Source organism: Myodes glareolus, chromosome 25 (assembly GCF_982192425.1).
Source record: "Myodes glareolus chromosome 25, mMyoGla1.1, whole genome shotgun sequence".
Taxonomy (NCBI): Eukaryota; Metazoa; Chordata; class Mammalia; order Rodentia; family Cricetidae; genus Myodes; species Myodes glareolus.
The window spans coordinates 38,436,896-38,463,541 of record NC_142050.1 but is presented as its reverse complement, the minus strand read 5'-3'; the positions used below and the strand labels follow the sequence as shown (position 1 = coordinate 38,463,541).

The following is a 26,646-nucleotide window of genomic DNA, read 5'->3' as shown; positions in this document are numbered from 1 at the left end:
TCACTGAGGTGGTTGACCATATTCCATGACCAGAACTGCCTCTAAACTGGAATTCAGTTGCTGAGTCAGCCCCAGCACAGTGCCCCTTCTCTAGGTGTCTCTGTCTGCCTCCCGTCTTGTGACTTCTAGACCTTTGGACCAAGGCCTGCCGGTTTCAGGATAGCTATGGCACAAGGTGGCAGGCACGCTCTCCAGAGGTAAGTAGAGGTCATCTTTGAGATCCTGGTTGCCCTCGGTCATAAGGTACCAATAGAAATGTCTCCAGACAAACTGCCCCTTCACTTAGCCTCAAGACTTCAGACTGCACAGCCTTCACCATGAAGGCTGGGTACATTCTTGTCTGCCAGCTCTGGATGTGTGGGCATATGGACATCTTTCTTGGCTACCATCACTCCTTCCTTAAAAAGTTCCCTTAAAAAGGTAATTCGGTCCTTTAGGCATTAACATAGCTGCAGCTGCAAGGTCCGAGAAGGAGGCTGGAGCCATCTCAACTTCTAATTCACACTAGTGAGAAGGAATAAAACACCACTTCCCTCCATACTGACCGCAGCTCCGTGTGTATAAGTGTGCTCCACGGTTCCACTAAACAAGTAGGGAAGAGAAAGGTGCTACAGCTGTGATCTCTTCCAGCCAGATGGATCCCTGTGCTGGTCCTGAGGAAATGAGGCAGTGCATACCAGGTGTGGTGCGCCACCTCGTGGAAGAAAGAGTTTAGTGCACCTGAGCAGCGTCTCCTCCCACAGTTGCCTTTGTCTGCTCGGAATCTGAGATTAGGGGTAGACCTGAGTCACCCTAACAAGAAGCATGCCTCCTCTCTCAAAAAGAAACCCAAACCTAGTCATAAAGGAAAGACACACTTGTTCTCCAGTGAGTTTCATGCTCACTCCTCTACCTGGCAAAAGTCCAAAGGTCTTTGAGACCTTTGGGACACTGAATATCATCATTGGACAACTCTGGCCATTGTCTTCTGTCTAGACCCGTGGAACACCGTTCTCCAAATACCCAACTAAAAGTTATTACTCTACAATCCATGTCAGATGCCATGGTATAAATGCAGTCAATATTCTGACTCCCATAAATGGATGCCATATTTTATAAAAAGCTAATAGGAACTTAATTGTTTATGGTTGTAGGACACCAAGAAGGAACTGCTTGCTGTGGTGGTGCCCAATGTTAGTCGGAGACCTCAAGGAGGAGGGAAGAGGCAGGACGATATCAGGGAGTAGAGCATCCTGTTTTACACAAATAGCTACAGGTTAAATATAAATGCAAAGAAACCTTCCCCAAAATACAATTTCGGTCTTTGGCAACATAGATGAACATGTCATTGAAGATATTATAAGGTTGAGTTCCTTCTGGGAGCAGAATATAACAGCAAACATTGTCATGCCAAGAAAACATACATGACGAATGAAAAAACCCAGGCAACCAGGCAGATAACAGAAATGATTAGAACATTAATATAGAAATGTAGCCAGACAGTGGTGGTACATGCCTTTAATCCCAGCACATAGGAAGAGAGAAAGGTGGATCTCTAATTTTAAGGCCAGCCTGGTCTATAGAGTGAGTTCTATGACAGCTAAGGCTACACACACACACACACACACACACACACACACACACACACACACACTATATTAATACCCGGGACTCCACATCTTTCTTATTTAGAATATTCTATCACTTCCATGTCTCTAAAACCAATGCTATTTGTAGAACAGAACTTCAAGCTAAACCATACTATAGATCACTGCCATTTAAGGCTGGAAGAGATACACTTTGAGAAAATAAACTTGTTTTCAAGTTTACTGGTCCCTGTTCCCTGGGTATCCATTTGAAATGAGTCCTCTTAAGGTTATGGTGAGCAACTTTGCTTACCATTTCCCATCAAAAAAACTTCTATGTAAATGAGAGCATTTCTGTGGTATCTGGTTGCAGGTAACTCAGACTGGCTGCATGACTCTGAGACTTTGTGGCTCTATTTGAGTAAAGGGAAACCCTGGCTTTTCAGCCTAAGGAATTGTTTTTGTAACTTAGTTGAAACTTGGATCTGTCCCGATCTGTGTGTGCTCGCTCTCTCTCCCTCTCAATTTTATTTTCTTCTTTTATGTCTATGAGCAATCTGCCTGCTGGTATGCATGGGTGCACCGCATGCTTCCCAGGTGTACGCAGAACCTAGAAGATGGCATTGCCTACTCTGGAACTGAAGTGCAGGTGGCTGTTAGCCTCTGTGTGGGTCCTGGACACCAAACCCAGATCCTCTGGGAGGACATCAAGGGCTTTTAACTGTTGAGATAGCTTTCCACTCTACTCTGTAGTAGTCACAGCTCTTCTTCTTTTTTTAAATAAAAGTTAATTAATTTATAAAAGTTTCCATTTCCGTCCCTCCTCCCAACACCCTCCCAATCCCCCCACTCTCTCACCTCCTCCCTCTCCATCCCTAAGAGCAGTCAGGGTTTCCTGCCCTGTGGGAAGTTCAAGTTCCTCCCCCCTCCCTCCAGGTCCAGGAAGGTGAGCATCCAAACAGACTGGATCCCAAAAATCCAGTATATGCAGAGGAAACAAGTCCCAGTGTCATTGTCAATGGCTTTTCAGACAGACCCCGGGCCAGCCACATTCAGAGAATCCGGCCACATTCAGAGAATCTGGTTGGATCACGTGCTCCTTCAGTCCCAGTCCAGGTGGCCTTGGTGAACTCTCATTAGGTCAGTCCCCTTGTATCAGTGGGAGAACGCACTCCCCACGGTCCTGGCTTTCTTGTTCATGTTCTCCTTCCTTCTGCTCCTCATTTAGACCTTGGGGGCTCAGTCCAGTGCTCCAATGTGGGTCTCTGTCTCAATCTCCATCCATCAACGGGTGAAGTTCCCTCTGGTCTTGCCTTCTTTGCTCATGTTCTCTTTCCTTCTGCTAATCATTTGGACCTAGGGAGTTAAGTCCAGTGTTCCAATGTGGGTCCCTGTCTCAATCTCCATCCATCGCCAGATGAAGGTTCTATGGTGATATGCAAAATATTCATCAGTATGGTTATGAGCCAAGGCCAGTTCAGGCACCCTCTCCTCTGTCCAGAGAACAATCTGGGTATCTCTCCTTGGACTTGGGATTCCCTTTATAATCAAGTTTCTTGTAAACCCTAAAATGACTCCCTTAGTTGAGATATATACTTCTCTGATCCCATATCCATCCTTCCTCCCTCCCCCCATCCCAATCCCCCAAGCTTTCCCCATTTCTCCCCTACTCCCTTCTCTCTAATCCTCTCCCCTTCCAACAGCCCCCTACCCCCCCCCCCCCATGCACCCGAGGTTACCTGGCACTCTTGTCTACTTCCAGTCTCCAGGAGGATAACTACATGATTTTCTTCAGGTTCACCTTCTTATTTAGCTTCTCTAGGATCATGAATAATAGGCTCAAAGACCTTTAATTATGGCTAGAATCCACTTATGAGTGACTACATACCATATTCCTCTTTTTGGGTCTGGCTTACCTCACTCAGTAAAGCGTTTTCTATGTCCATCCATTTGCATGCAAAATTCAAGATGTCATTGTTTTTTACCGCTGAGTAAAACTCTAATGTATATATGTTCCACACCTTTATTAACCATTCGTCTATTGAGGGGCACCTAGGTTGTTTCCAGATTCTGGCTATTACAAATAGTGCAGCTATGAACATAGTTGAACAAATGCTTTTGTGGTATCATAGGGCATCTCTTGGATATATTCCCAAGAGTGGAATTGCTGGGTCTTGAGGGAGGTTGACTCCCAGTTTCCTGAGAAACCGCCACACTGATTTCCACCGTGGCTGCACAAGTTTGCATTCCCACCAACAATGGATGAGAGTTCCCCTCTCTCCACATCCTCTCAAGCATAGGCTATCATTGGTGTTTTTGACTTTAGCTAATCTGACCGGTGTAAAATGGTATCCCATAGTTGTTTTGATTTGCATTTCCCTGATCATTAAGAATGTTGAGCATGACCTTAAGTGTCTTTTGGCCATTCGAAGTTCTTCTGTTGAGAATTCTCTGTTCAGATCAGCACCCCATTTTTTAACTGGGTTAATTAGATTTTAGTGTCTAGTTTCTTGAGTTCTTTGTATATTTTGGAGATCAGGCCTTTATCTGATGAGGGGTTGGTGAAGATCTTCTCCCAGTCAGAAGGTAGCCTTTTTGTCTTACTGACAGTGTCCTTTGCTTTACAGAAGCTTCTCAGTTTCAGTAGATCCCATTTATTCATTGATTCTCTTATTGTCTGTGCTACTGGGGTTCTACTTAGGAAGTGGTCTCCTATGCCTATATCTTGTAGACTACTTCCCACTTTCTCTTCTATCAGGTTCAAAGTGGACAGATTAATATTGATGTCTTTAGTCCATTTGGACTTGAGTTTTGTGCATGCTGATAGATATGGATCTACTTTCATTCTTCTACAGGTTGACATCCAGTTATGCCAGCACCATTTGTTAAAGATGCTTTCCTTCTTCCATTGCATACCTTTAGCCCCCTTGTCGAAAATCAAGTGTTCCTAGGTTTGTGGGTTAATATCCGGGTCTTCTATTCGATTCCATAGGTCGACTTCTCTGTTGTTATGCCAATATCAAGCTGTTTTCAATATTGTCGCTCTGTAATAGAGTTTGAAGTCAGGGATGGTAATGCCTCCAGAAGTTCCTTTATTGTATAAGATTGTTTTGGCTATCCTGGGTTTTTTGTTTTGCCATATAAACTTGATTATTGTTCTCTCAAGGTCTGTGAAGAAGTTTGATGAGATTTTGATGGGGATTGCATTGAATCTATAGATTGCTTTTGGTAGAAATGCCATTTTTACTATGTTGATTCTCCCAATCCAAGAACAGGGGAGGTCTTTCCATTTTCTTGTGTCCTCCTGAATTTCTTTCTTCAAAGACTTAAAGTTCTTGTCAAATAGGTCTTTCACTTCCTTGCTTAGAGTTACCCCAAGATATTTTATGCTGTTTATGGCTGTCGGGAAAGGTGATGTTTCTCAGATTTCCCTCTCTGCTTCTTTATCCTTTGTGTATGGGAGGGCAACTGATTTTTTGGAGTTGATCTTGTATCCTGCCACATTACTAAAGGTGTTTATTAGCTGTAGGAGTTCTTTAGTAGAGTTTTTGGGGTCGCTCATGTATACTATCATATCGTCTGCAAATAACAAGAGTTTAACTTCATCCTTTCAATTCGAATCCCCTTGATCCCCTTATGTTGTCGTATTGCTATTGCTAGAACTTCAAGTACTATATTGAAGAGGTATGGGGAGAGTGGACAGCCTTGTCGTGTTCCTGATTTTAGTGGAATGGCTTTGAGTTTCTCTCCATTCAGTTTGATGTTAGCTTTCAGCTTGGTGTAAATAACTTTTATTATATTTAGGTATGATCCTTGTATCCCCAATCTCTTCAGCACCTTTATCATAAAGGGATGTTGAATTTTGTCACATGCTTTTTCAGCATCTAATGAAATGATCATATGGTTTTTTTCTTTCAGTTTATTTATATGATGGATTACATTGATAGATTTTCGTATGTTGAACCAGCCCTGCATCTCTGGGATGAAGCCTACTTGATCATAATGGATAATTTTTCTAATGTATTCTTGGATTCGGTTTGCCAGGATCTTATTGAGAATTTTTGCGTCGATGTTCATGAGTGAGATTGGCCTGTAATTCTCTTTCTTGGTTGTGTCTTTATGTGGTTTTGGTATCAGGGTAACTGTAGCTTCATGAAAAGAGTTTGGCAATGACCCTTCTGTTTCTATATTGTGAAATACCTTAAGGAGTATAAGTATCAGTTCTTCTTGGAAGTTCTTGTAGAATTCTGAATTGAAACCATATGGCCCTGGGATTTTTTGGTTGGGAGGTTTTTGATAACAGCTTCTAATTCTTCACGACTAACAGGTCTATTTAGATTGTTCACTTGGTCTTGATTTAACTTTGGTAAATGGTAGTTATCTAAAAACCAATCCATTTCTTGTACATTTTCCAACTTTGTGGCATATAAACTTTCATAGTAAGATCTGATGATTCTCTGAATTTCCTCTGTGTCTGTTGTTATGTCCCCCTTTTCATTTCTGATCTTATTAATTTGAGTGTTCTCTCTCTGCCGTTTGATTAGTTTGGATAGGGGTTTGTCAATCTTGTTGATTTTCTCCAAGAACCAGCTTTTTGTTTCGTTGATTCTTTGGATTGTTTTCTGTGTTTCTATTTTGTTGATTTCAGCCCTCAGTTTGATTATTTCCAGTCTTCTACTCCTCCTGAGTGAGTCTGCTTCTTTTTTTTCCAGAGGTTTCAGGTCTGCTGTTAAGTCTCCAATGTGTGCTTTCTCAATTTTCTTTAATTGGGCACTTAGTGCTATGAACTTTCCTCTTAGCACTGCTTTCATAGTGTCCCATAGGTTTGAGTATGTTGTGTCTTTATTTATTAAATTCAAGGAAGACTTTAATTTCTTTCTTTATTTCTTCCTTGACCCAGGGGTGATTTAGTAGTTGACTGTTCAACTTCCATGAGTTTGTTGGCTTCCTGGGGGTAGCATTGTTGTTGAATTCTAACTTTAATCCCTGGTGATCTGACAAGACACAGGTGGTTACTAATATTTTTTTGTATCTGTGGAAGTTTGCTTTGTTACCAAGTATGTGGTCAATTTTCGAGAAGGTTCCATGAGCTGCAGAAAAGAAGGTATATTCTTTCCTATTTGGGTGGAATGTTCTGTAGATATCTGTTAAGTCCATTTGATTATTACCTCTAGAAATTCTCTTATTTCTCTGTTGAGTTTCTGTCTGATTGACCTGTCCATTGGTGAGAGAGGTGTGTTGAAGTCTCCTACTAGTAGTGTGTGTGGTTTGATGACTGCCTTGAGTTCTAAAAGTTTTTCTTTTACATAAGTGGGTGCTTTTATATTAGGGGCATAGATATTCAGGATTGAGACTTCCTCCTGATGAATTGTTCCTGTTATGAGTATGAAATGTCCATCTCCATCTCTTCTGATTGATTTTAGTTTGAAGTCAATTTTGTTAGATATTAGAATGGCCACACCTGCTTGTTTCTTAGGTCCATTTGCTTGGAAAACCTTTTCCCAGCCCTTTACTCTGAGTATATGTCTATCTTTGTGGTTGAGCTGTGTTTCTTGTAAACAGCAGAATGTTGGATCCTGTTTTCGTATCCATTCTCCTAGTCTGTGCCTTTTTATAGGTGAGTTGAGTCCATTAATATTAAGTGATATTAATGACCAGTGGTTGTTGATTTCGGTTATTATTATTTTGTGTGTGTGTGTGTGTGTGTGTGTGTGTGTGTGTGTAGTAGAGTTTGTGTGTTTCTCTTCTTTGAGTTGTGGTTGTGAAGGGTCGCTAGAAGTCTGGGTTATTGTAGGCAGTGTTGGGAATGTTGGATTCCTTGGGTTGCAATTTTCCTTCTATTACTTTCTGTAAGGCTGGATTTGTGGCTACGAATTGTTTAAATTTATTTTTATCCTGGAATATTTTGTTTTCTCCATTGATTGTGAACAATAGCTTGGCTGGGTATAGTACTCTGGGTTTGCATCCATGGTCTCTTAGTTTCTGCAGTACCTCTATCCAGGACCTTCTGGCTTTCATGGTTTCCATAGAGAAGTCCGCTTTACCTTTATAAGTTACTTGACCTTTTTCTTTAGAAGCTCTTAATATTCTTTCTTTAATCTGTATGTTCTGTGTTTTGATTATTATATGGCGAGGGGATTTTTTTTTTTTGATCCAGTCTATTCGGTGTTCTGTATGCTTCTTAAACCTTCATAGGAATATCATTCTTTAGGTTGGGAAAGTTTTCTTCTATAACTTTGTTGAATATATTTTCTGGGCCTTTTATCTGCAATTCTTCTCCTTCTTCAATCCCTATTATTCTTAGATTTGGTTTTTTTATTGTGTACCAGATTTCTTGAATGTTTTGTGAAGAGAATTTGTTGGATTTGCCGTTTTCTTTGATCAGAGCGTTTATTTTCTCCATGGTATCTTCAGAATCTGAGATTCGTTCTTCTATCTCTTGTATTCTATTGGTTATGCTTGATTCTGTAGTTTCCGTTCGTTTACCTAGGTTTTCCATATCCAGCTGGTTCTCGGTTTGTGTTTTCTTCATTGCCTCCATTTCAGTTTTCAATTCTTGAACTGTTTCCTTTACCTGTTTGATTGTTTTTTCTTGGTTTCCCAGGGTATCATTCATGGCTTTACTCATTTCTTCAAACTTTTTGTTATACTTCTCATTCATTTCTTTACTCATTTCTTCAAACTTTTTGTTATACTTCTCCTCCAATTCTTTAAGGGAGTCATTCATATCCTGTTTAAGGGACTCTATTGCTTTCATAATGGCACTCTTTTCCACTTCTTCTGGATTAAGGTGTTCAAGTCCTTCTATTGTAGGGTCGTTGGGATCTGGTGTTTTCATGTTGTTTTTCAGATTGTTGGAGGAGGTCTTGCCTTGGCGTCTGCCCATCTCTTCCTTCAAATGCTCTCTATTGGATCTTCTGGTACCAAGTCAGGTTCCTTTGTTGGGCAGGGACTTCACTGACAGAAGGCCTACCTTTCCTCAGGCAGGCTTTTAAAACACAGGAACTGCCTCCTGCCGGAATGCGCCTACAGCCCAGGCCCAGCATGCAAGGCAGCTGAGCTGGGGAAATTTTATGGCCTCAGGGGGAAGGGAGACATATAGGAAGGTGTACCTGGATGGAAGCTGGGATGGCAGGCGGGAGAGCTTAGCAGGGTGGAGCCACCATTGCAGGGTGACCTGGGGGTCTAGGGGATCGGGGAAAGTCTGACCTCTTCCTCGTCGGGCTCCTGCCGCAGGCCAGAAGCAAACTCACCCCTCCCATGGCTGTCTGCTAGGAGTCAATGCCCCTTGCTGGTCAGGAATGTCGCTGAGCTGACACCCACAGCTCTTCTTCTACAATCTGCCTTTCTGTAGCCTCTTTGGCTCTACCTGTCATAACAAACTGACTTCACTGCATGACCCAGCACCACTTCCTGAGCATCCCCATGAAAATAGTGAATCACTCCAGATAATTTTAAATATCCTGTTAGTGATACATGCTATTAGTTTCTGCCTTGGTAGCAGCCTGCCTCTGCCACCAAAGCAGTTAAATCATCAGCTGTCACCAGATGCCTTTCCACTGTCAGATATACAACATGTACACCCCTTTAAAGTGCCCACCAGGCACAATTCACTCTCTGGCCGCTTCTCTTTCCTCTTTTTCCTTTTTTTGCTTTTCTTCTTCAACTTGTTTCTTTCCTGTCTTACCGCGCCAACACGGTCTGGAACCATGAGTCTTGGCGGAGGCTGTCCAGGTTGAATGAAATCCACAGAGCACGAGGTTGAGGTGAAACAGCAGCTTGTTTATTGTTCTGCTGGGGCTAGCTTTTATACCATGGCACCAAATGGGGAGGGGGCTGCGAAGGGACTGTCACCTAACCCAAGGAGTGACTCTCACCTGACCCCAGTAGGGGTCAAGGACTGATCATGTGCACTCAACCTTTACCTGTCCCCAGTAGGGACTGTCACCTGACCCCAGCAGGGATCAAGGAATAATCACATGCACTCAAACTTCCTCATCCAACTCCAGGAGCAGAGGGAAGTTATGATTCTTTGCAGATAAGCACCTCAAATGGGGGCAGGAAAATATAACTCGGTGTAGCAATTCCCACACTGTCTTTCTGTCTGTCTGCCTGTCTATCTCTCTCATCTCCCCACTCTGACATGGCCTTTCACTCTTTCACTCCCTCCCCCCATAAAACTCTTGCACTAATTTGGTTGCTCATAGTGTGTTTGCTTTGTGGCATACCTTGGTAGGGCCTGCCAAGAGGTACCCATTTTGCCTTTCTTTTTTTTTATCATTATACGTGGTTTTGTTTTGTTTTGTTTTTTACAATCTCATAGGAAATCCCCAAGCAATACTCAACGAGATTTAGCAAAGAATGAACTAGCCCAGAATATCAGCAGTTCTGAGGTTAGAGCTATATGTATGTGCTACATAAAGCTTAAACACCACTCAGATTATCACATTTATGTTCCCATGGTAACTTTAACTTCTATGTTGGTTTCCACATTGGAAACCATACAGAAGGAGAAAAGTCGTTCAGATTTTGTTTTTAAGATGGAAGGGAATAGAACTAACTGGGAGACTCAGCAGATGATATGTTCTGTATTGAAAAACTGCCCTCTGCTTCCTTGAAGGAAACAAATCCTAAAATACAGGAAGGATAGCTGATAGGAACCAATGACTGCCTCAGACAAGACAGCTGCCATAGACTAGAGTGTCCAAATCTGTATCTGTGTGTATATTGGTGGGTGACAAATGTGGTAGTGGTGGTGCTAGATGCCTGGATTTATGGTCTATATCAAAAATACATGTGTAGTGTAAAAATTTCTTTGTAAGACCCTTTAGGATTTGTTTAGTGTATAACTGTCCTTGCTTAACTGAACTGTTATTTCCTTAAAATCATCATCTATTGCATTATGTCAAACACTATGAACATTGTATTGCTTTAAATAAATACAGAATTGTTTTGCCAGCGGAATGTACTTCCACTTATCACTACAAATGATTTAATTCCACCTGCAGCTCCTTCTTAACAGTGGAGCGCATTTTATTGTGAAGTTTTATGCTACACAGATTTTAAAAAATGGTACTTTGGTTGGGGAAAAGGAGAATACATGGAAGAAATTTGCTTTATTTTGCTTTATTTTCTTTTTTTTAATCATGCTGAGTAAGTTTAAGTAGCTTTATGTTGTCTTAATTTCCCGAGGCTATTATTAAATTACCACCCTCTGTGCCTCCTTCATAGGCAGGGAATAGGACTAATTTAAAATGTGAAATATTGGCGCTTTTTCTCACCCCATCATTAACTAATTTTCTCGCAGAATATATTTTTAGATCAGATAGACTTTGGTAATGTATACTTTGATAATGAGATTATTTTGAATTAAGGGAATACATAATTTATTGTCAGAATACTTCAAACTTAGGATTTTGTTTAACTTCCTTCCTTCCTCACAGGGATTGGCAGATTTTTCTGTAAGGGTTAATGGATCTTTGCCACATCATCTTTTGAGGCTGTGAGTTGTTGGTTTCAGAATCATTTAATCAAGTAAAATCTAGTGTTTGGCTATACAAAACGGCAGGCAAGATGAAGCCTGGCCTGTGGGAAAGTGTGCTGAGATTTTGGCTAAACTCTCCTCTTGGGATGGGTACTACGTGTGTGTGTGTGTGTGTGTGTGTGTGTGTGTGTGTGTGTGTGTGTGCACATGTGTACAACCTTGGCTGCCTCTGGAACAGAGCTTCTGTGTGCTCTCAGGAAACACTTCCCAGAAGATTTCACTTCAGTGATGCTGGTCTCTTCTTATCACTACTAATTTCTCAGCTTCAACGGGCCAGCATCGAGTATCCCAGCAAAGCAAAGGTTTCCCTGTAGTAGTTGTGATATATTATTAAGCACATCTAATTCTTCACTCCCAATGACACAGAATCACAGATTCTTAATCCAAAATAAAATTAGCCATGATAGAATCTTTATGCTTCCCTCTGAAACTTCACAAACCAGGTCTTTATCATCTGCATTGCCCTCAACATTATCTTCCAAGCTTCTACAGGCCAGCTCACTCAGCATTGAACTTTCAGTGGTTTTTCTTGCACAAAGTGGCAAAGAGTTTCCACAATCCTCAGAGAAGCATGGTGAGACATGTAGCAGCACCCCTCCCACCCGTACCAATTGTCTTAGTTAGGGTTTCTGTGGCTGTGATGAAACACCATGACCAAAAAGTAAGTTGCAGAGCAGAGGATTTATTTGGCTTACACTCCCATACCTGTTCATCACCAAAAGGAGACAAGGAGAAGCTCAGACAGGGCAGAAACTGATGTAGATGCTATGGAGAAGTGCAGCTTGCTGACTTGCTCTTCCTGGCTTCCTCAGCCTGCTTTCTTATATAACCCAGGACCACCAGACCAGGGAAGGCACCACCCACAATAAGTTGGTCCTGCTCCTTCAATAATTAATTAAGAAAATACTTTACAGGCTTGCCTACAAGCCAATATTATAGACACATTTTTTTAAAAATTGAGGTTCCTTCCTGTCGGACACCTAGTTTCTGTCAAGTTGACATGAGACCATCCAGCACAGACAGGGTCTCATTATGTTGATTTGGCTGCCCTTGAATTTCCTGTGTAGAACATCCTATCCTTGAACTCATAGAAATCTCCCTGCTTCTGCTTCTCAAGGTGTTTGCCATCCTAATGAGTGATAAATGTTGTCTCATGATTTTTATTTTTATAATGATCTCTTCAAGTTCTTATTGACCACTTGTCTGCTTTGGAGACTATCTGAAGTTGCCTGTTTTGGATAGGATCATCTCTTTCTGAGTTGTGCATGTTCACTGCTATAATCCAGACTGTTACTTCAAATGCACTGTAATAACCCAGACTCTTTCTACCTTCACAGGATTCCTACAGAAAACAAGAAAAAACTGACAGAGAAACATTTCTCTTGACTATTCTCAATAAAGCAGGTCAAGAGGAGTACAGTGTAATGCGGGAACCAGTATGTGAGGTTTGGGTGGGACATTCTTTTTGGTTTTGATATAAATAATATTAAATCATTTGAAATTATTTACCATTATGGGTAGGTTTAAGTAGAATATGAAAGTTGGCATAGAGAAGTAATGATAAGCCCAGCAGTGGTGGTACATGCCTTTAAACTCAGCACTCAGGTGGCAGAGGCAGGCGGATCTCTGTGAGTCAGTTTGAGACCAGCCTGGTCTACAGAGTGAGTTCCAGCATAGCCAGGACTAAACAGTGAAACACTGTCTCAAAAACCAAACAGAGAGAGGTAAGGATAGCTTTCGTTTATGATTCCTTGCTAATTGTTATGCCTGTATGACCTACTTAAATTTAAAAATATTGGTGTCAAATGAGCAGAATTCCAGTTTTACCAGCAGCTATTAGGGTTGCAGGACTTGCATAGCTTGTCCTGGTTTGTACAGATATCGGTGGTCCTGGTTGAGTCCAGACCTCCCTGATGCCAGGGCCTTTTGTACTAGCCTACACTAAAGAAATAAGGCTTTAGATACAGTAAACTATCAACCAGAAACAAAGACATGAGAAGATGGTTTAAAACGGTTCAACTCAATTTTTTTAAATTACATTTAAATAAAGAATTTCATAGGGTAGAAAAGAGGTGGTCTTATGTGTTTTGTTTGTTTGTCTTTTGTTTCTTAAATATCATAGATGTTGTGAAAAGATCGAAGAATTAGAGTAATTACTGGTTCTTATTTTAAGAATCTTACAAATATACATAAGTTTGTATTATTTCTTCAAGGGTTTACAGTATTCTTTATTCTGCATATTAAGCAAGCATCCCCATTCCTGGATGTGTCATGCAACTGTACTGGCAGAGTCTAGAGTGCAGCATCTCAGTTAACAGTCATTATCTGGGGATAGAAGTGAAGTGACTGGGGAAACTACTTCTCTATAGTGGTGCAGAGTGAACTTTGCTGATATGAAACACCAGGGGATGTAAACATTCAGACATTCACACAAAAACTGTGAAGGGATGCAATTTTATCACAATTTTAGAACTTATTTCCATAATACATTGACAGCAACACATAAAAGGACTTAGAATATGAACTGTACTTCCTTTGGTGCTGTTCATGAAAAAGTAATATTCAGGAAGTAGATATGGTTCAGCAATTATGGACATGTTATCTCTCTTCTAGAGGACCCCAGTCAGTTCCCAGAATTTGTGTCAGGAATCACAGAACAATTTGTAACTCCAGCTCCAGGGAATGCGATGCTTTTGGCCTCCACTGGAACCTGTCCTCACACAGGTGATTAACATTAAATTAAAAATTAAATCAAATTTAAAAATTAAATTAAAATTAAAATAAAACCAGTCTTTGCAATGATCATCTTTCTCTGTGAGAAAATAGAGTAGTTCCGTTTTGCCACGCCTAAGTCTGAAAATAGTAAATTGAACTTTATAACTTCATAAAAATAAAGGATTCTGAATTAAATAGCTGTTATTACACATTGCTCCATTTTTGTTTTATTAAACTCTGCGTGTAGATTAAACTATAAGATCAATATGTGTATATGTGAGAAGATAGTATATAAAGATTTGGTACTATCTCCAGTTTCAAGTACCCATTTGGGATATTCATATTTTTTGCCCACAGACTTCAGGGATGGGTGCTCTGAAATATCAAAATTATGCTGATGCTGATAATTCTTGTTTGAGTAAAAACAGAACAAAATTGAAACACAGGGTTTCACTATGTAGCTTTGAATGTCCTGGAACTCACACTGTAGACCACGCTGGGCTTGAACTCACAGAGATCCTCCTGCCTCTGCCTCCTGAGTGCTGAGATGAAAGGAATGTGCCACCAAAACCAGTGAACCATTGCCAAGGGGCCTAGCCCCCAGCAAGGCAGAGCAGAGATAGTGGAGGGGAGATGTAGAGTAGACAACCTACTGGACAGACACACAGACACACACAGGAACTTTATCTGAGGTGCAAAGCTTAAATCTTCATTTATTTTTCTCTCTGCTGGTTGTTCTTGCTCTGCTCTTTTTCTGTTCTGTTTTTCTACCCTGATGTTTTCTGTTGTTTTCAACCCCATTGTTGTCCTTCTACATCTTTCCTGATGTTATTCTTTTATTTCTTCTCTGAGGTTTCCCTTTAACATTTCCTTCTTATCTTATTTTTATCCCTTTATACCACTAATACAAAAATTTTCACAATAAAAGATTATCTTGCAACCACAACTTACATATTTTCCAAAACCAAATTAAAATGTTTTCCTAAGAAGACATCTCATTGAGATCACGTTACCTGCTTCCTTTAGAAGCCCACAAGCAGTTAAACATTTTTTCTATTAATTTTCTCACCATAACATTTTTACTCCAAAGCAATGATTTTTTTTAAGATGCACCATTTCTATGTAATTATATTCCTGAAATAGAACAAGAAATAGCAGCAAATGAGAACAAAGATATTTTCCATTGCTTTTGGAGAAAAATCCAGTCAGAACAGCTAAGGAAAAATAGACTTCAATGTAAGCAGGGGTGTGAGGCAACGCTGTCCTTAAAACTAACCTAGTTTGCGGAATCAAGATTGAGTTTTTGTCCTCAAAATAGCCATTTAATTCTCAAAACACTTTTCCTTTCTAGTCACACGTCTGAGGAGTATTATGAGCACACAAGTGGATGAACAAAAGGACACGCGCTAGACATTAAGCTGCCCCTAGTGGTCTAATCTCTGTGTATATCTACAGGACATTAAGTCTCATCCTTTGTCCCTTCAGGAATCAAATTTCCTTTAAACACTTAAAGGGGACATTTTTAAAAAAATCACGTTACACAAATGAATAAAAATTATCATTATTAAACTGTGACTGTTATTTCATTGTTTCTGTTAACTTTTGAAGCTGGTTTCTTAAAAAAAAGTTGGTTAGCTAGGCAATGGAATTCTTTATTAACAACTGACAATGGAATAGTGTTCCAAAAGTCATGGGCAAAGCTCTCCTAACCCTACTGCAGTAACTTTGGATCAAAATACACAATGTATCAGGGATGTATAAGATGTTGAATGGCCACATTAGAGTGGCGAATAAAGGAGGTGGCTTTCTTTTAGCTTGGAAAAGCCCCTCAGAGCCAGAAGCATCAAAAGCAAGGCTGTGGTTGGTATTCCACAGCTAAATTTACTCTGCTTGGATGATTTAGTATATCTTCAAAAATTCAAAACCCAACAACATAGAGATTGTATGTGTGTGATATACATATATAGACATATTCAGTTATAGATAGGTCCATTTACATATAAACAAAGATGAAAACCCCAGTTTATTTCTATGCACGCTTCATTAAACCCTACCACTTTATATAACTTTAAGTGAAGCAGTTCAGGTTCATGTTGGAAACTGCTGTTTTTCTTGCTCCTTTAAAATGGGCACACAACTTTGTCAGCATTTGTCATTCTGAAATGCACATTGCACATCCCTAAAAACATCATAAACAGTGACTTATCTGTACCTTGACACTCAATGGGAAGGTCATGTTCTACTGGGGAGTCACATGACTACACAGTCCAACCGTATGGAGAATATAACTCAAAGTATGTCTGGTGTGGAGAGAGGCTTAGAGTAGGAAAGTGTTCTCCTGACCTGTTTACAAAGCAGTAAGGATGCAGTTACAAAGCAGTAAAAAGGATTCACTGTTATTAGATGCTGAGATTTTTCTTGAGATTTACAATTATTTTCTTACATATATGTACCACTAGCCTTTGCTCAATAGGCTGCCAAAACAAACATCCTATTGATTTGGCAAAAGGGTCATAACAAAAACTTCAATGTGTAATCCTCATTAATTACACAGATGAAGCAAAAGATTCTGAATTGTAGTCTTATTTATCTAACACCCTTAAAGATTTATTAAGCACACTTAGGTGATGTTACATAGATACACATTTCAGAAAAAGCCCTACTAACCAATCACAACTTTTCCCAAAATGAAGTCATCAAGTCAGGCATCAACAGATAGCAGGAAGAAAAACAGCAATTAATCATCCAACATAAAATGACACTGTCAGCTATTCAATTTAGTGCCCTAGATCAATTTATTCAATTTCCGCCCTTGTAGGAGGGGGAGGATGGTGTGCTGGGCCTGGTCCTGGGGACAGGAAGGGGAGCCACGGGTAGGCTCCTCAGCAGTTCAGAGCTTGAACCCTTGCACTTCTTGCTTGAGCCTGCCCGAGCACTCCCCCTCCAACTCTTCCTTGTTCTCTGGACCTTTCAGTCCCTTGCTATCTTAGCCGCTGCCATCTTAGCCGCTGCCCCGCCGCTTCAGCTCCTTCTGTCGGCCATGATTCTTTTATAATCATTAACAAATTTGTAAGCAGGCTAAATATATTTCCGCCTGTTCCTTTTGTACTGGCAGGCAGCTGCTTGTGGTTTTAGTGTAGCAGGTTTCTATTATTAATTCTACTCTAGAGAAACTTTAAATGAGTGGTTAGTTTGCCATCTATTTTCCGTTACACACAATGGGGCCATTTAATTTCCTCTTACAACTAATATCTCTTAGCCCAACACAAACCCATCCCCTTTCACCAGGAGACCCCTAGACAAATGTCAGTCAATCATGGGTTCTGAACCTTAGAAATTTCTCACCCCAAACTCTGCTAATATAAAAACCTTACCCCAACTGAGTTTAGGGCTCTCTGATCACACCAATGCATTGGATACATGTTGAGTCTGAGTTCAAACTTGAATAAGTTCATTTCATGTCTTTCTTTTTGGATATCCTTCTGTAAGTTATGTAGGATGTCCTTCTGTATACCTGCTGCTTTTATTGGGTGATGAATAAAGCTCTTTTGGCCAATGGCTTAGTAGAGTAAAGCCAGGTGGGGAAACCAGACCAAGAGATTGTTTATGAATGTTTATTTTCATTTTAAAGGGTTAATTATAAATGGTTAATGGTCACAGTCAAGGTGTTTCTAAAGACAAAAGGGTGATATGATATAGAAATGAGTATGATAGTATGAACTTTGAGCTACTGATACAAATTTAAGGTCAATTTTGTTTATTGACGTCTACTCTTGTTTATTATGTTTATGTATAAACATTTAAAAATATAATGTATAATTAAAATTATGGATTAATTGATAGTCATTTATAATAGTTAAACTGTCGTCATGTTAGTTCGGTTTCCTAAATGTACAGAGATATATTTCAGATGAATAGATATTCTTCAAACCTTTCAAAGGCCTACAGAATATGGTATTTAAAATGTTTTAAGCACTTAGACTTTTCTCAACAGTGAGACTTGTCTGCTTCTGGCAGCATCAATTACTTCAGAGTGGTTGATGGTCATCAAAGAAACTCATTATGGAATTTGCCTCCAATGTGACAAGGTTAGGCATTTGAGCAAGAATCTGCTCTTGCCTGGACTGCTTGACGGTATGGTGTATAAATTGAACATGCAGCACCCCCAGAAAAGTGACTACTAAACTTTCCAAAAATGGGATGGTCCTTCAGGGTTCCTACTTCATGAAAGAGTCTGCCAGACATTCTGCAGGACACAGAAGAAAGCAACTAATGAACTTTGCCAGTACAAGGCAAAACAGATCTTTCAAATGTTTGCCAGATGATATAGGCCTGTAAACTAAATATGGATGCCACAATGTTGAAGAATAACTTTGAGTGACTGTCTAGTCAGTGAGATGTCTGTTAATTTTAGAGTTATAGAAATTGCTTACAATGCAATTCCTGCTTACTTAGGTAATATTATTTCCTTATTGGTTCTTTGATGGAGTTGAAGACAGACAATTAGCTTTCCTTAGTTATGATAAAAGATAAATTAGACAGAAAACTTTATACTCACAAAGATAGGAAAGATGTTAAAATATTTTCCTCTTATAATTAATTCTGAGACATTTTCCACATAAGATTTTAATTTTTTACCTGGTATGTGGTGAAAAGATCCATTCTAAGATAATATCTTCCCTCTGCATTAAAATTCCTGTAGGGGAATATAAGGAGGGTAATATGGCTAGAATGTGGTTAAGAATCAAATCTACATGATCCACATGTGCCTCCATTAATTTCTCTTCAATCAAAGTCAACTATCTCTCAGTTTCAGCTGATAATTCACCGGGACTATTTAAGACTTTGTCACCATCTAAGGTTTTGTTTAAATAAATTGTTTGAGCAGCCCACTGAAATCAGGAACAAGATAAGTCTGCCCACTCTCTCCATATCTATTCAATATAGTTCTTGACGTCCTAGCTAGAGAAATAAGACAACAAAAGGAGGTCAAGGGGATACAAATTGGAAAAGAAGAAGTCAAACTCTCACTATTTGCTAATGATATGATAGTATACATAAGAGACTCCAAAAACTCTACCAGGGAACTCATAGAACTCATAAACACCTTCAGTAATGTAGCAGGATACAAGATTAACTAAAAAAAAGTAACCCTCCTTTATACAGATGATAAAAAGGCTGAGAAAGAAATCAGAGAAAGATCACCCTTCACAACAACCACCAATAACATAAAATATTTTGGGGTAACTCTAACCAAACAAGTGAAAGACCTGCATGACAAGAACTTTAAATCTCTGAAGAAAGAAATTGAAGAAGACATCAGAAAATGGAAAGATCTCCCTTGCTCTTGAGTAGGTAGAATTAACATAGTAAAAATGACAATCTTACCAAAAGCAATCTCCAGATTCAATGGAGTTCCCATCAAATCCCAGCAAAATTCTTCACTGACCTAGAAAGAACAATACTGAACAATACTTCATATGGAAAAACAAAAACCAAAAAAAATCAGAGATAGCCAAAACAATCCTGTACAATAAAGGAACATATGGAGGCACCACCAGTCCTGACTTCAAACTCTATTATAGAGCAACAGTAATGAAAGTAGTCTGGTATTGGCATAAAAACAGACAGGAGGTTCAATGGAATCAAACTGAAGACCCAGATATCAATCCACACACCTATGAACACGTGATTTTTGACCAAGAAGCAAAAAACATAAAATTGAAAAAAGAGAGCATATTCAACAATTGGTGCTGGGATAACTGGATATCAACATGTAATAGAATGAAAATAGATCTATATCTATCACCATGCACAAAACTCAAGTCCAAATGGATCAAGGACCTTAACATAAAATCAACCACACTGAACCTCAAAGAAGAGAAAGTGGTAAGTACACTTGAATGTATTGGCACAGGAGACCACTTCCTAAATATATCCCTAACAGCACAGACACCGAGAACATCAATTAATAAATGGGACTTCCTGAAACTGAGAAGCTTCTGTAAAGCAAATGACACGTTCAACAAGACAAAATGGCAGCCTACAGAATGGGAAAAGTTCTTCACCAAACCCAGATAGGACAGAGGACTGATCTCCAATATATATGAAGAACTTAAGAAATTTGACATCAAAAGAACAAATAATCCAATAAAAATTGGGTAAAGACTTAAACAGATAACTCTCAACAGATGAATCTAAAATGCCTGAAAGACACTTAAAGAAGTATTCAACATCCTTAGCCATCAGAGAAATGCAAATCAAAACAACTCTGAGATTCCATCTTACACCTGTAAGAATGGCCAAGATCAAAAACACTGATGACAACTTATGCTGGAGAGAATGTGGGGTAAAGGGAACACTCCTGCATTGCTGGTGGGAGTGCAAGCTGGCACATCCCCTTTGGATATCAGTATGGCAATTTCTTCAAAAATTAGGAAACAACTTTTCTCAAGACCCAGCAATATCACTTTTGGGTATATATCCAAAGAATGCTCAATTGCACCACAAGGACATGTGTTTAACTATGTTTATAGCAGCATTGTTTGTCATAGCCTGAACCTGAAAACAAATATCCCTTCACTGAAGAATGGATAAGGAAAATGTGGTACATTTACACAATGGAGTACTACACAGCAGAAAAAAAATAATGACATCTTGAAATTTGCAGGCAAATGGATGGAGCTAGAAAACATCATATTGAGTGAGGTAACCCAGACCCAGAAAGACAAACATGGTATGTACTTACTCATAAATGGATACTAGACATAAAGCAGAGAAAACCAGCCTACAAATTACAATCCCAGAGAACCTACACAACAATGAGGATCCTAAGAGAGACATAAGTAGATCTAATCTACATGGGAAGTAGAAAAAGGCATGATCTCCTGAGTAAATTGAGAGCATGGGGACCATGGTAGACAGTTGAATGAGGGGAGAGAAAGGGAGGGGAGCAGAGAAAAATGTATAGCTCAATAAAATTAATAAAACAATTTTTAAAAATTATTTGATTAGGTGTTATCCCAGAAGTGGGTCATAGATTGGAAATGTCTTCTATCAATCTTTGGAAGTCATTAGGAGTCTGCAATTGATCTCTCCTAATTTGTACTTTCTGTGTTCTAATTTTCTGTAAAACTTTTATAACCTAAACAATTAATAGAATTTCTTCTTTGTATTTTTTTCAGGAGCAATTTGTAATCCCCAATGAAGCAAAACTTTCTTTACTTCTTCATTCTTTCTAAAGTACCTACATTTAAATCAGATAGCAAAATGTTGTCCATGTAATAGTAAACTATAGATTCAGGAAATTGCTTATGTATCCTTCTCAATGGGTGACTCAAAATATTAGCACAGGGCGGGCCTATTTATCATTCTCTGTGGGAGAATCTTCAATCGACATCTTTTAGCAGGCTGAGAATTGTTGTAAGTAGACACTGTGAAGGCAAATTTTTCTTTGTCCTTTTCTTGTAAAGGTATAGTGAAGAAACAATCTTTTAAATCACTAACTATAAGAGGCCATCCTTTAGGCAATAGAGAATGTAAAGGAATTCCAGACTGTATAGGGTCCATTGTCTGAATCACCTTATTAACAGCTCTTAGATCTGTTACCATTCTCCATTTTCCAGATTTCTTTTTAACATCAAATACAGGAGAATTCCAAGGACTGGTTGATTCTTCAATACACTGAGCATCTAGTTGTTCTTGTCCCAGCAATTCTAAAGCCTGCCATTAGTCTACTGTTAAAGGCCATTGTTCAACACATACAGGTTTCTTAGCAAACCATTTTAAAAGTATGGTCTTCGGTACCTCTGAGAATTTGCTAGTTGTTGTTCTGTGTTTTTGTACAGCCTGAATGGTTGATGATTGTTTTTTAGAGTACTATCCTTCCCCAGAAACAGAAACATGAGTTGGTTTATGGTCCAATTCTGAGAAAGTAATCTGGGTATTCCATTGTCGCAACAGATCACAACCCCATAAACTCACTGCTATATTATCCACGCATGGCCTCAGCCTTCTTCTCTATTCTTCTGACCCTATGCATTCAATCCATCTCGTGGTTATTTTTTTTTCCTGAGAAAGGGTTCAAATTCCAATAAGAACTGAACATCTGCCTCCCGAAGAGGCCAAGTCAGATGCCTTGATTCTGGAGTAATAATAGTCACATTTGCACCTGTGTCTAATAATCCTTTCATTATGTTATTTACTCATACTCTCGATTTTGGTATTTGATCATTTATAGAAGTCTGCCAAAATATATGTTTTCTATTTTCTGTCTGAATCTTTGATTCATCCTCCATGCTTATTCTATCATTCAGTGCAGTACATGTTTTATAACAGACATTAGATTTTCTGATTTTCCTGGTGAAGCATGTCATCCAGAGTGACTGGGAATGACTGGAACACATTTGATCTGGGGACCTGCGATAGGCCCCTCAAGGAGTTTCCCAACGGTAACGGGTTGCCTTGTTTTTCTCTTTTTGCTCTACACTCAGTGCCAGCCTTTGCTGCATCTTCTGTAGAACCCAGAATCTTGGGGCCTTCTATTTGGGTGGTTCACAGAAGAAACATTATTTCTCGAAATGCCCTGTCTACAATCCCTTCTCAGATGGCCCATTCTATCACAATTAAATCATTTGGTATTTTGATGTCTTTTCATACCTTTGGAAATCACTTCTCCTACCCAAGCCTCAATGTTATTGTCATGGGATTCAGTATTGGCTGTGTGTAGGATCCCTTCATCCACGGATGCTGATCTGACCTTTAAGGGCCCAAGTATCTAAATTAGCATTTCAAAAGCAGGAGCTGCAACGAATACTCACCTAGCTTCTGGATCTGCTACCCCTATTTGTACAGCTTTAGTTAATCTACGTAAAAAGTCACTAAAGGGTCTTCTTGGGCTTCGAATAACCTTAGTATATGATTTAATGATTTTTCCTAGTTCATGGATCATGTCCCAAGCATTTAAGGCTGCTGTATGGCATATGAACATATGTGTTCATTGTATATAACTTGTTTATCCATATCAGCATAAAGGCCCTCACAAGAATTTGATCTTGGGAGACCTCAAAACCTCTGACTCTATCTTGATATTCAAGGGTCTTAGATTCTTCTCTCCAAAAACTCTTCCACTGAAGCTGCAAACCATGTCCTAGTATAGCTGAGATGAGTTGAAGCCAATCATGTGGAATAACCTTATTTCTTGAAGTCCATGTCTTTACCATCTCCCTCACACATGGTGAATGCATGCCACAAGATACTACTGCCGGGGGCTGGAGAGATGGCTCAGCGGTTAAGAGCATTGCCTGCTCTTTCGAAGGTCCTGAGTTCAATTCCCAGCAACCATATGGTGGCTCACAACCATCTGTGATGAGGTCTGGTGCCCTCTTCTGGCCTCCAGGTATACATGCAGAAAGAATATTGTATACATAATAAATAAATATTAAAAAAAAGATACTACTGCCTGCTTAATATCCTTTAGATCTTTCATACATATAGGTTCCCATTTACATTCTGTATATCTTTTTGGGTATTGAGTATTTGCTTGCTTTTCAGAGGTAGTAACAGGATAAGTAGCTAAAACACTTGGTAAGTCATCTCTACTCTGAGAGGTACAGGTGATGCTAAATCTTTACTATTGTCTTTGGCCTGTACCTCCTCTCCTTCTTTATCAGTTCTGACAAGTTCCTCAATCAATTCAAATCTTTGAGATATAAACATTTGGCTTACATTATAATGATATGGGGTAAATGTCAATGATGTCAAGGGAGTGTAAAAGAAGAGAAACTAAAATGTTAATGATCCTTGGAAAATGACTAAAGAGAAATGATTTGAAACTGTTCATGTTTGAATGCATTAGAACTTGTATAAATAAAGACAGCCTGAGCTAGTTGGGACCATCAGTTTGAAAGACAACTGGTGGTCAGACTCTTCATTCTTCATTGACTTTACACATCGTCCTGTGGCATAAGAACCCTAATGGAGATGGGCTCTGGCACCACCCCATGGGTCCAACAATACCCCATGTCCCTGGAGGCAAAGTAGGGAATCACCCCTCATATCAGGTACCTCATGGAACTAGAAACTCTGGTCCCTCACTGATCAGCCTGGAATTCTTAGCTGCTCCCTGTTAAAAAGCTGAACTCAAATGATTACTAGCCCATGTAGAACCTTAGGGAGATCAATTGCAGGGTTATGGATGTTCACCCCACCAAGCTGAATCCATATACACTTTTGAGCTCACTTCCTCCTACCCAGGCCTAGTATATGGTATTGGATCTCAAAAATGTTTTCTTCAGCCTGCCCTTAGCCCCAAAGAGCCAGTACTTGTTTGCCTTTTAATGGCACCACACTGTAAAGGGATACAATGGACAACTGACTTGGACCAGGCTCCCCCAAGGATTCAAAACACTCCCCACTCATCTTTGACAAAAAAGCATCAGGGGAGTGTCAGGCAGCTTAAGGCCTCTGGAGTTCGTGCAAGGGTTTACTCCTGGTTTCCTTGGGACCCACAGGTGGACTATATTCCAGTTTGGTTTTCTGATCCTCCCTGGAGCACATTTGCCCCCTTCCTGCTGGTATTTTCCAGGTACCATGGAGAGAAAACCACAGGTGGGGGACATTTCCTGTCACCAGAGATACAAGGATCCCTTTTGTTTTCAGGGTTTTCAGAAGTAAATTGAGTCTTTCCAGAATTTTGCTGTTCTCTGGATTTGGCCATCCTTGAGGCCATGCTGCCAAGGCTATTGTAGGCTCCAGTCTGGAGCTATCCTGCTACCTGGGACCTTGCAAGGATATGTGCCACCACTACCTGGCTATTTCAGGATTTTTAAGTTGGTCATCTGACACAGTCTCCCCAAAAAGTTTTCTCCATCCTTCTGTTAAAAGTCCCATCTATATTGTGTGTATGAATGACCTGTGACCACATGTTTATTTGGATGTCTGACTTTGCATGTTTCATGTATTTTCGCCTCTGAGCTTTGCTGAATCTGATATGAGGGCAGAAAAAGTTATTTTATGCTGTTCTACTTTACTAAAACAACTAAGAAGTTGGGTATGATTAAAATCTCCAATGAAATTTATTGCCAACCATGTGGACAGCTACTATTTTAATAGAGGTTAAACAGAGACTTCACACCATCTTTAGTAAGGTGACCACATGGATTGGCCCCACCAAGGAGACATCAGGCCTCCAATATACTTTGGTTTAGGATATATTTCTGTATAATTCTTGTCCTTTCCTAAAAACAAGGTTTATAAAAGATAAGGCTTAAAAACAATGCTGGTTTACTCTGACATTAAAGTTTCACCTCTGCATTCATGTACAGGGATACTCTTACTGGCAGCCAGATTTTGTATCCTAAGAGTAAACCCCTTGATTTGGTACAAGAGACGATAGTTCAATATACTCATCTTGACCCAGCTTGTTCAGTGGGATTCATGGTCCTGGGCACCCATTTCATCTCTCAGTCAGTGCCAGATAAAAGAAAGAAGTGTACAAAGGCTGAGGAGGGTCCCCATCCCCCACGAAGGAACTGGAGAAGACGGCCTTTAAGGTTTTAATGCCCGAGAGGAGGCAGCGTAGTCTTCCCAACAAGCTAGGCTGCAACAGAAGGCTATACTTCGAGCCCACACCCGAAACCACCAGCAATCCCACGATGGGAACAAGGGAAGCTCATGAGGCTCCATCCTAATAGCGCTCAAGCCAAGTCAACCCCGTCAGGAGCCTCTTACAAATGCGGTCAGGAAGACCATTGATTATGGTATTGCCATGACCCCAGCCTACCAACGAGCCCATGCTCCATCTGCCCACAGCCTGGGCACTGGAAATCGGAATGGCACCAAGGGCGGCTCATCCTCTATGCCACACCACAGAGATCCAGACTCACCGACACTGGCTTCTGAGACTCCTCCAGTCTTTGAGTTCCTCCGCTTGGTGAAGAACTGACATAGCCTCGACTTGGTGACCCCATCACCCTCTCTGGGCCTAGGGTAACGATTCAGGTCGCTGATAGGTCCATTGCCTTTCTATTGGACATGGGAGCTAAGGATTCTGTTTTAGCCTCTCACTTGGGTCCTACGGTTCCCCTACCAGTTTCTGTAACAGGGGTGGGACTGTAACGGGACTCCCTCCTTCCTGCCTAAGACCCTGTTACTTCCCCGCATTCTTGTAGTGTATTCTTCTCACACTCTTTTCTAGTCAAATCCACCTGCCCTATAACAGCTTCCCTGACCCCCAAGGGTACAAGCATCATGGTAGTTCATTGGTTAAGTTTCCTGTTAAAAGAACAGACAGGTGTGCCACATTCACAGGCTTCATAGTTCAGGATTAACAGGTTTCAGATGTAACTTCAGAGGTTCAGAGTTTAGCAGTGATGGATTCAGTGATAAAAATGATAGCACTGACTACATTTTTCAGAAGTTCTTAAGGTTTTGTGAGTTTTACTGGTCCCGGTTTTGAGGACTGCACAGAGGCTATTCAGCATTACGGCACTCTGTCCAGTCACATAGGACAAACCTCTGCTGAAATGCCAACTCCTTCCCCTCTGAAACAGGTTAGCATTAAAAAGGGTATAGAATCCCACAGGCATGTTGAGATCCCTCCTCATTCACTTGCCCAACCTTTTCTGTTCAGTGAATTTAGACTGAAAAATGTTTATGCCTTTTAACCCAAAGCCATACCCTTTTGTTATGACACCAAGATGTAAATCCGTTCCAGCTGATACCTGCAGCTTCCTGGGAAAAATTCTGCTACTGTATCAAGAAATCTGGTTTACTAGAAACTAACAGTCTCCAGAACCCCTCTGTGACCCCAACCATTTTTAA

At 40.1% G+C, this 26,646-nt stretch overlaps 1 pseudogene; it reads right to left on the bottom strand.

Annotated features, from left to right (window-relative positions):
- On the bottom strand, positions 1–25,793 carry LOC146889589 (small ribosomal subunit protein eS10 pseudogene; annotated as a pseudogene).
- Between the last annotated feature and the right edge of the window lie 853 nt (positions 25,794–26,646).